Source organism: Dioscorea cayenensis, chromosome 2 (assembly GCF_009730915.1).
Source record: "Dioscorea cayenensis subsp. rotundata cultivar TDr96_F1 chromosome 2, TDr96_F1_v2_PseudoChromosome.rev07_lg8_w22 25.fasta, whole genome shotgun sequence".
Taxonomy (NCBI): Eukaryota; Viridiplantae; Streptophyta; class Magnoliopsida; order Dioscoreales; family Dioscoreaceae; genus Dioscorea; species Dioscorea cayenensis.
In genome coordinates this window covers 13,350,981-13,360,606 of record NC_052472.1, presented here as the reverse complement: position 1 = coordinate 13,360,606, position 9,626 = coordinate 13,350,981, and the positions used below count along the sequence as shown (strand labels likewise).

The following is a 9,626-nucleotide window of genomic DNA, read 5'->3' as shown; positions in this document are numbered from 1 at the left end:
GGTCACCATGCCATCTATCTTCTTTCTTAATGACTCTACTTGAGATGTCAAGGTTGTCACCACATCCACTTCAAACACCATAGCTGCTTTCACTTGTTTTCCTCTAGAAGTTCATTTAATTATTCATAGCCATGTCATCAAATAGTTACATAGCCTCCTCCGGTGTCTTGTTCCCAATGGTTGTACTAGCCCGACATCAATAGTTTATCGCACACTTGTAGTCAATGTTTGGTAGAAAGTTTGGACCTCTATCTAACCTGGCAAACCATGTTGTGGGCAATGCCTCAAAAGATCTTTATATCTTTCCCATGCCTCATAAAGTGCTTCACTCTCTTATTGTGTAAAAGATGCTACGTCATGCCAAAGCTTGGTTGTCCTCCACGGTGGAAAATAGCGAGTTAAGAATAACTTGGCTAGTTGGTCCAAAGTAGTCAGTAAAGCCCTAGGTAGTGTTTGCGACCACTCCTTTGCCCATGACTTCAATGAGAACGGGAAGTCACCCAAATAGATAGCATCACTTAAGTCATTTTAGCTTCCACATATCACAAACTTCAATGGAAGTGCTCAAATGTGCATTGGGGTCTTCATCCAGTAAGTAATGGAATGAACACGATTGTTGAACCTTTTGGATAAAGGCTGGCTTAAGTTCAAATGTAGTGGCTCATGACGGGAGGTTGCACTATGCTCTATTGTAGCTCTAGCATAGTCGGTCAAACTTAACTGATTCTAAACTTGATAAGTGCTTGAGTAGACATATTTTTCTATATGTTTTACATGGATTGAGCATCATTTTAACCATGGTTTATGTCTCATATAGTGTATTTTGGTATTCTTTTGTGCAATTAGGTTGTGAATGCCTTGAATAGTCAAAAGGAAGCAAAGATAGACTATAAAGACACAATGTTGGGAGTTCTTGTTTCAATTCAAGGACCAAGACACGAGAGGAGTTCATGAATGTGGAGATATGTGCCAACTTCCAAGGAGATTTAAGCAACTTTACTATTTGGAAAGGGCACAAAGGTAGTCACATCTTCATATTCCTTCTCTTTATGAAGATTGCAAGACCTTTCAAAGATGCGTCGATGAAGAAAAGTCTTATAGCCTATTGATAAAGTGCTTGTGTGATAAGAATGCGAAGTGTTCTTTCTTTATGATGAGCGTTACTTATATTAGGTTTTAGTGCTAATACTTTTGCATTTGTATTACTTTTATGCATGTAGGGTTGTGAAGCTAAGTATTGAGAAAAGAAGCCAAAAGTAGATCGTGAGCACACTAATTGGTGGAATCTTGGAAGCAACAAACGTGAAGACACAAGTGGGGTCTTATGATGCGTGAATGTGTGCCAACCTCTGTGTACTCAAGCTATTACAATGAGTCGGAGGGGCACAAAGGCAGTCATATTTGTGTATCCTGACTTGTGCATTGATACAAGATCTTCACCAACGAAGCCCTTGATTGAAGAAGAGTTGCGATCTACGGCATAAACGTATGCTCGTTTATGTTGCCTTGATGAAAAGTGTGGAATTGGGAGTGTTTTGACCGAGTATTGTAGCAGGTTACTGCAGGAAAATACTATAGCGAGTACGGTAGCAGTTACTGTTCACCAAAGGTCCCCTTGTCCGGCCTAGGACATACCTCCTACATGGAGCACAATATAATTAACAATGGAATCGAAAGTAAAAACAAATGTTCCATAAGAAAACCCCCTTGGTAGTCGAGTCGATAGTCTTGTGGAGTAGGCAAGTATTCTCCAAAGGTCCCCTTGTCCGGCCTAGGACATACCTCACCTGATCTATGCCGACGAAACCTGAGGTATGTCCTAGGCCGGACAAGGGGACCTTTGGAGAATACAAGGAGAAGGAGTTGGAGTGGAGTTTTAAGCCACCATTGGATCACTATTCAAAGCTTCATCGATTCAAGGAGATCACAACCTAGAGGGGGTCTTCATTACTTCTTTTATGTTTTTGTCTTGTATGTTGTATAAGTGTTCCTTATCATGAGGGATTAACTTATTTTGGTGTTTGGATGTGGATGGATCCTAGGGTTTATTCTTGTGTAAGAACTTGAGATGTTGTTAGTCATTTAATTTGATGGTTGTTTGAGATTCAATCTTTCATGCTTTGATGTCTAGAATTACATTTGTGGAGAAATCCATAATTCTTTTATGAGTTGTACATGTAGATGTGACCTACTCGCGTGTACTAGTTCTAAGAGAGATTGAAAGGGCATACTTGTGTCTACACGCTGAGAGATCGGGTGTTGGTAACCCTCCAATGCTAGGTTTAAGCCGAAGGATAGTGGGTTTACTCCTATTAAAGATTTCCTTGAACCCTTTGCAATTGTAGGTGGGTTGATCCCGAAGAGATTCCGATTAACTCTCATATGGGATTAGGGGTTAGCCTCCAAGAAATTGGGGTTTACCTATCTAAGAGACCTCTAGGTCTTAAATGCCATCTATACACTTTAAAACATCCTAGTTTGGACCTAAACGACAACCCTTGGGGTATTCCTTATCCGGATACCATCTTCTCTTGGTTGACACTCCCTTGTTCATTTATTTATGTATGTTAGTAACCCGGTCATAGATTAGTTAGTTTATTTTATTTTATTTGTTATTTTTACTACAAATTGTAGGCTAGATAATAGATGAAGAGTGAGTAATTATACTTCTTTGGCCCCGTGGAATATGATCCTCATGTCTTTACATGAGGAATTACTTAGCGATCCCGTACACTTGCGGGGAAGCAATCACTCCCATAATTAACTAAATACATCCAAATAACACAAATCACAATGTTGTCTACATCAATTTCATCTCTTTCATTTCTAATAATTGCTTGAATGAATGTATTTAATTATTATTATTCATAGTACTATACATGTGATTGTTGAATATATAATTGAATTGGCGCTTAATTCATTTCTATTTACTGTAGCAGCTCAATGTTCATATTACTATAGCAAATTGCTATTTACTACCACTTTTATAGGTGTAAGTCCCAACCCAAGAACCTTACGAACAATTGTTATAGCGTAAGGGTTACTGTAGTAGCAGTAAAAACCCCCAATTCTTGAGTTATAAAAGCCAAAAATTAGGGCTTTTGGGAGGATCTTCTTCTCTACTCTTTGCCGCCCTTTGGGCGGTTATTTGAGGTGTTTTCTATTAGATATTTTTCCAGAAAAGGAAGAAAACAAGAGAGAGAGATTAGGAGAAGGTTCAAAGATTTAAGGGGGGCATTCGTATAGAGATCTTGGCGGTGATTTTGGGAAATCTTTGAAGAACTTCAACCATCCAAGTAGATTGCGAGCTTTGAGGAAAGTTTTGTTATTCTCTTTATGTATTTTAATTCACTTGGATTGGATTGTTACTCTCCTTCAATGGAGGGCTATCTTGTTCGATGTTTGGGTATAGTTGAACTCTAGAGTTTATTTCTTTGATAATGGTTATTTGATCTTTGATACTATAATTGTTTTCTTAATTCCAATCACTTCTATTTATATCTAATTGCGTGTTTTTACTGAATGATTGCTATTGTGGTGAGAGCCCCCTAGTTTTCATACATTTGATGTGCTTGGTGATGAGGAGAAATTCCCACCTAGTATAGACATGTCGCAATTCGAGAGGATTATGAGTAAGCCTCTAGTTAGGGTACTTTGGAGACCTTGTCTCCCTCAATCCTCCCAAGTGAGTTAGTGATAATCTCCATGCTCTTTGCAATCATGTGGAGTAGATTTTAGGAGAAATCGCACCTCTACTCTGTAATCTGATTAGAGGTAATCTCTCTACGCGGGAGATTATCTACTTAAGAGATTGTCATTAGCTCACAGTAAGGTTTCATAAAGTGTTAATGCAATTGTGTGGATGTCTGTATCAGCTCTACACTTATTCAGCTACTCTTCACCTTAAAAATTGGGATTTACTATAATTCTGAAAACCTTTCTATTCAAATAGGATTGCATATTTAGACAACCTTTATCCTGTACTTCATAACCCTAGAAGGATGCCTTTGCCTGAACATCATTTATTTCCTTGATTTGCTCCTGTTTACTTCCGTATTTCTTGCCTTGTATTCTCTTTTGTTTGCACATAGATCATTCGAGCATTTAGGCTATTTTTTAGAATTAGGGTATTACTAGTATTAACTCTCTTCCCTATGGACTGACACTCGGCATTCACGCACACCATTATTATCTGATCGGCACGTACACTTGCGTTCCTATCAAGTTTTTGGCGCTATTGCCGAGGAAGAATAGCGATATTAGGAACACTTCTTTTCCATTATTTTAGCCATTAATTTTATTTTGTTTCATTTTACTTCATTTTATACTCTCTTTTACAAAGAACTTGAAGGATGGTTGATCCAATTATAGCTTTATCCATTCAAATTAAAGCTCTCAATACAAAGATTGATGAATTTGTCTCTACACAACAACAAAGTTATCCCTACTGTCTAACACATATCATCCAACTCATAGGAGCTACCCCAACATCTCATGGAATGTATTTGGACAACAATCACAAAATTCACAATTTGGATTTGAAGAGTACATTCCACCACAAGAACATGAGCCTAGCCTAGAAGATCGATTGGCAAGATTTGTTCAGAGATATGGGGCTCCATTAGAGGAACAATCTCAAAAGAGAAAATTTTGAATTTTGGAGGATGCTTTGGATAAATTTATCCTATACGCTAAAGCCAGAACCAAAGCTTTTCAGATTTTGCAACAAAATCAACAAGACTCCATTCATGACTTAGAGAACCAAACTGAGCAACTTGTTGAGGAAGTTCCTTTTGGAAATGACAAGGAAGTGTGCGAGAACAATGAGAAAGTGGGGGAAAAAGGACAATATATTTTAGAGGATCAAATGGAGGGAGAAGAATCCCAATTTGAGAAAATAAGAAAGAGAGGCACGATAACATGAGAGGAAAGGCAATCGATATAAAGCGGGGCACTCGAACATTGTTCCCCCTAGGATTATTGATTCAAGTGCAAGACCAACTATTATATCTCCTAACTGATGCTTAATGAATCATGAAAATCCTAAAATACATGGTCCCAAACCTAAGGTCAACTTTGACTAACTCTACACTATGCCCAGGCGGAGAAATCGCACAGTCTCAATACCTCACAAGTGTGTACAGTTGCAAGAAGCTCTAGAGATTCCAAGTGATAAACCCTATTCCTATATGTAGATCTAACCCTTTGGTCCAAGTGAAAGACCCATAGTCATAATTAAGCCCCAGATACTAAGGATTACTTCAATGGTTCACTCTATTGCTCGGGCAACTAAGCCCCAGCGGAGTTTCTCTCTTAGCACTTCACTCTATTGTGATCTCAAAGAACTCTAGGAACATGGAGGTAGGATAAATCATACCGGATGGGAAAGGAGACGCTCCGCTACCTCTCAAATCACCCTCTCAACCCTCTCCAATCTAGCAATGTCTAACCCTCATGGTGTGTCACTCATCCACAAAAGCTACCAAGATGGACTCTCAACCCTAGTGTCACTCTAAGAGAGAAATCATTCAACAAGCATTCAAGATTGGAACTCAATTAAAGGCATTAATTAAGGAAAACATAATAAAAGGTCAATGAAACAATAACATCCTAGGATTTACAAGTCCAAGTACCCACTAGGGGTTTTACTTGTCCATGGAACAAGGTACAATTAATAATGAAATTGAAAGTAAAAACATGTAATCCATAAGAAAACCCCCTCGGTATTCATGTCGATGGTCTTATGGAGTAGCCTCGTCCTTTCCAAAGGTCCCCTTGTCAAGCTTAGGGCACACTTTACCGATCGGTACCGACTAAAGCTCCCCCAATAACTATCTTCCAAGAGCAACACGATGTCAAAGCCGTAGAACCACTCCAAAACCCTTGCCAAAGCCCCTCTAAACCCTAGGCGCCGGCCTCCAAAAAGTTAGAGAAAAGATGGAGAGAAGGATGAAAGATCGTTCCCTAAATCAGTACAAGTCGCGGCTTTATAAAATGCTGGAATCGGGCATCTACACCGGAGTGTGGAATTTTCACACACCCATGTGGATTTCTGGAAATCTGATTTTCTGCATCGCTGTGAACAATAACTGCTACAATGCTTTTCTGCAGTATCCTCTACAGTACTCTGCCAAAATGCTGCCAAATCCACACTTTTCATCGAGGCAACATAAACGGGCACACGTCTATGCCTTTGTGCCGCTCCAAACCATGTAATTGCTTGAGAGCATGGAGGTTGGTACACATTCAAATATCTTCAATCACAACTTGTGTCTTCTCGTATGTTCACTTTAAGATTCCATCAACATAATACATTCGAAATCTACTTTGGCTTCTTTCTTCTCTATTTGGCTCCACAACCCTATATGCGCAAAATAACACAAAAACACATGCATTAGCAATAAAATCTGATAAAAATAATGCTCATCGTAAGAAAAGAATACTTCGTATTCTTAGTACACAAACACTTATCATGAAGCCATATCTCTTTCAAGTTGAAAATGTAAAAGAAGCAAATTCCCATGTTGGCTAATATCACTTGATGTTTTTGAGTTTTCCCTTATGGTTGATGATTAACAGGATATAAGTTAGGAATTTTGAGATTTTCCTTAGGGGGTTGTTTGGTTCTAGGTAATGTGAAAACATTACCGGGAATCTATCAGTAATCTAAACATATTACTATGTTTGTTATCGTAGCATTGGTAATGTTAACAGCAATGTGAGATTACCACCAAAATAGGTGTCCATCCAGATTACCAGGTTGGTGGTAATCTATATTTTTTTTTCAACTGTGCCCCCACTCATTTAACCTAATTCCATCTTATACTTCAAATCAAAACCGTACACTTTTCTCTCTTTCAATAATTTTGTCCAACACCTACACCTCCATCTAAAGCCATCTCCATCGTGACTGAGGTGCCTCTGAAATCTATTGCTATTAACCAGCCGCCATACCGCCATCAAGATTTTTGCCGTCAACCATGTCACCTAGAAACCTCATCAATTCAAGTATGAGATGATGTTTGTATTTATCCTCTTTATTTCTATTGTCTTTCATTTATCATGCTGGGATTATATATTTGTACTTATCCTACCAAACATATGATTCCAATTTGTTTGGATTTCTTTAAAGCATCATTCAACCCAGCCATATTAAATTTTTTTGGCTTTTTTCCATATTATCATTAATGTTTAGATTTCTTTTCAATTCTTATGAACCAGTCCCTTTGAAAACTCTCTAAGGATTCCCTCTAAGGTAATGCTTGATTCAAGTTTTTCACTAAGGCATCAATTTTAACATATGATTCTCTGATTTTTCATGTTGTTTTTTATAATTTAGATATGATTTCTTGGTAATTTAAGGGTTTAGAGATGGAATCATGGGATAGGAATTTATAACTATCTAACATTCTATGTATAATTTGTCAATAGTTATTCCTTTTCTTATAATTATAGTGTATGCTTATCATTGACGGAAGGGCTGGTATTTTCTAATATTGCTTTTGTTGTTGTTTTGATTATTTTTTCGTAAAAATTTAGTTTTTAATCTATCTTCTAATGCTAAAGATGATTAACTATTGTTATTTTGATCATCATTGATTTCTATACAAATCCTTACATCCCTGATAGAGTGTGGTTGGTTCCTCAAATTCTACTGATTTTTTTTAATCTATTATCTTTTTAGTGAAAGACAAGTATAGAATAGTGGACATTAAGTTTTGAGACAAATATGGCTCAAAGTTTGCAAGTCATTCATCTTTATTCACAAAATTTCTTTGGATTTCTAATAACAAACAAAATAACATTTTTATTGTAATCAATTTCTAAAACTTTGCACCCAAAAAAAAAGAAAAAAGAAAAGAAAAGAAAATGATTTCATGCTTATTACTTATGAATGTATTCATAGGACTGGAAAAGCCATCACCATAGTATTCATTATTCTTTCCAATTGCTTGTGAATGTTCATTTATGTTCTGTTATAAATATTGTAAAAAGTTTGAACTTTTATACTTTCTAATTAAGATTCTTAAATAGCTTGCTTACTTATAATGGTCATTATGCTTTACAATTGTTTTCTATTTTTTTCACAATGAATATTTCATATATTACTAAATGTTCATCTTATGTTCTTAGATGGGGAAGAAAATATCCTGCTCTAAGCCCAACTAATGCCACTGCCACTTCACAACCAGGCCCATTACATGATGCACCTCCAAAGAAAGTTAGGCGTAAATGCTCATTGGGTCAAGATGTTGACAATGATATGTTCTCAAGCACCGTTAGCTCTATTGGAACCTAGATTGATAGTTCTTGGGAGCACATTTTAAGAGTTGCTAGTTGTTTCCAATTTCTAGCTGATGAGACAAAGGCAAAGAAATTTTATACTGAGCTATAGAAGATTAAAAGCTTGTCCTAATGGGAAAGGATCAGAGCTTGTGGGTTAATTGTATATGACACTAGTAAGGTGTCATATTTCTTCTCACTTCTTGATGAGTGTAAGAAGGAGTATATTGCTTGGGTTTTAGGGGGTTGCCAATAGAATTCAAACTTGGTGTTTTTTTGTGACTATTTAAATTGTGTGATGTATGTTGAGTGAAACAAGTAATGTGTGTGCTATTATATATATGGACTGCTTGTTATGTATTTTTTTTGTTTTGTATAAATATTTTATATGCTTTGTGTTGTGCAACTAGTACGCTATGACTGAATTTTATCTTGGTTGCTTCAACATTTTACATGCTTTATGTTGAGTGAAAATTGACTTTTTAGAATATGTATTCTTTTTCTAGAATTTTTTCAGATTTTTCATTTGTGACATGCATTCAATATGTGGAATACATATTCAATTGTCATAATATTATTTTGCAAATGCATGATTCTTTAGATTAATTTTGTCCTTAATCAATATATTATGATTCTCTATATTCTCTAATGGCTTCGATATGTTTTTCTTTATGAAATTAATTAGAGAGGGACTAGCAACCAAGCCAAAAGATTTCTTGAAATTAGATTAAATTTGCTCAAAATTTTAAATATAAATCTATTTAAAAAAATGTGCAAAAATATACTTTTTGATATTATAATTTAATTATTTATTAATCTAAATATTTTAAATAAAAATTTAAAAAAATTTATATGCAGGGTTATTTGGGAAAATTTTGAAATATTGCTGAGGTGATTACCATGACTAACTAAATATGGTAATGAAAGATTGTCAGTAATATAAGTTCTCAATCAAACATGGTAATCCCACATTCCCACAACATTCCTGGGCATATGGTATTCCCGGCCTTATTAGCACAGTAATCTTATCACCGTGGTAATATATCACAACTGCTGAATCAAATAGCCCTAAGGATCAAATATTAACATCATAATCAATTTGACCTGAATTGAGAATTTTAATAAACAAGTCAAATGCCAAATCCAATACACCTAACCCTTGAACACATTTAGTAGTGGAATATTTGGTAATGGATTTAAAATTGCATAAGATTTTAATTTACTTGTATAAACCTTTACGGCAAAAATCACACAATTAAAAAAAATTGAGATTATATATATATATATATATATATATATATATATGATTAACTACTTGTTATCATTTGATAATGGAATAATAA

At 35.8% G+C, this 9,626-nt stretch overlaps 1 non-coding gene across 1 annotated transcript; it reads left to right on the top strand.

Annotated features, from left to right (window-relative positions):
* Positions 1 to 262: 262 nt before the first annotated feature.
* Positions 263 to 369, top strand: LOC120281285. Its single transcript, XR_005542528.1, has one exon. It is a non-coding gene; the product is annotated as a small nucleolar RNA R71 (small nucleolar RNA).
* Positions 370 to 9,626: the final 9,257 nt, after the last annotated feature.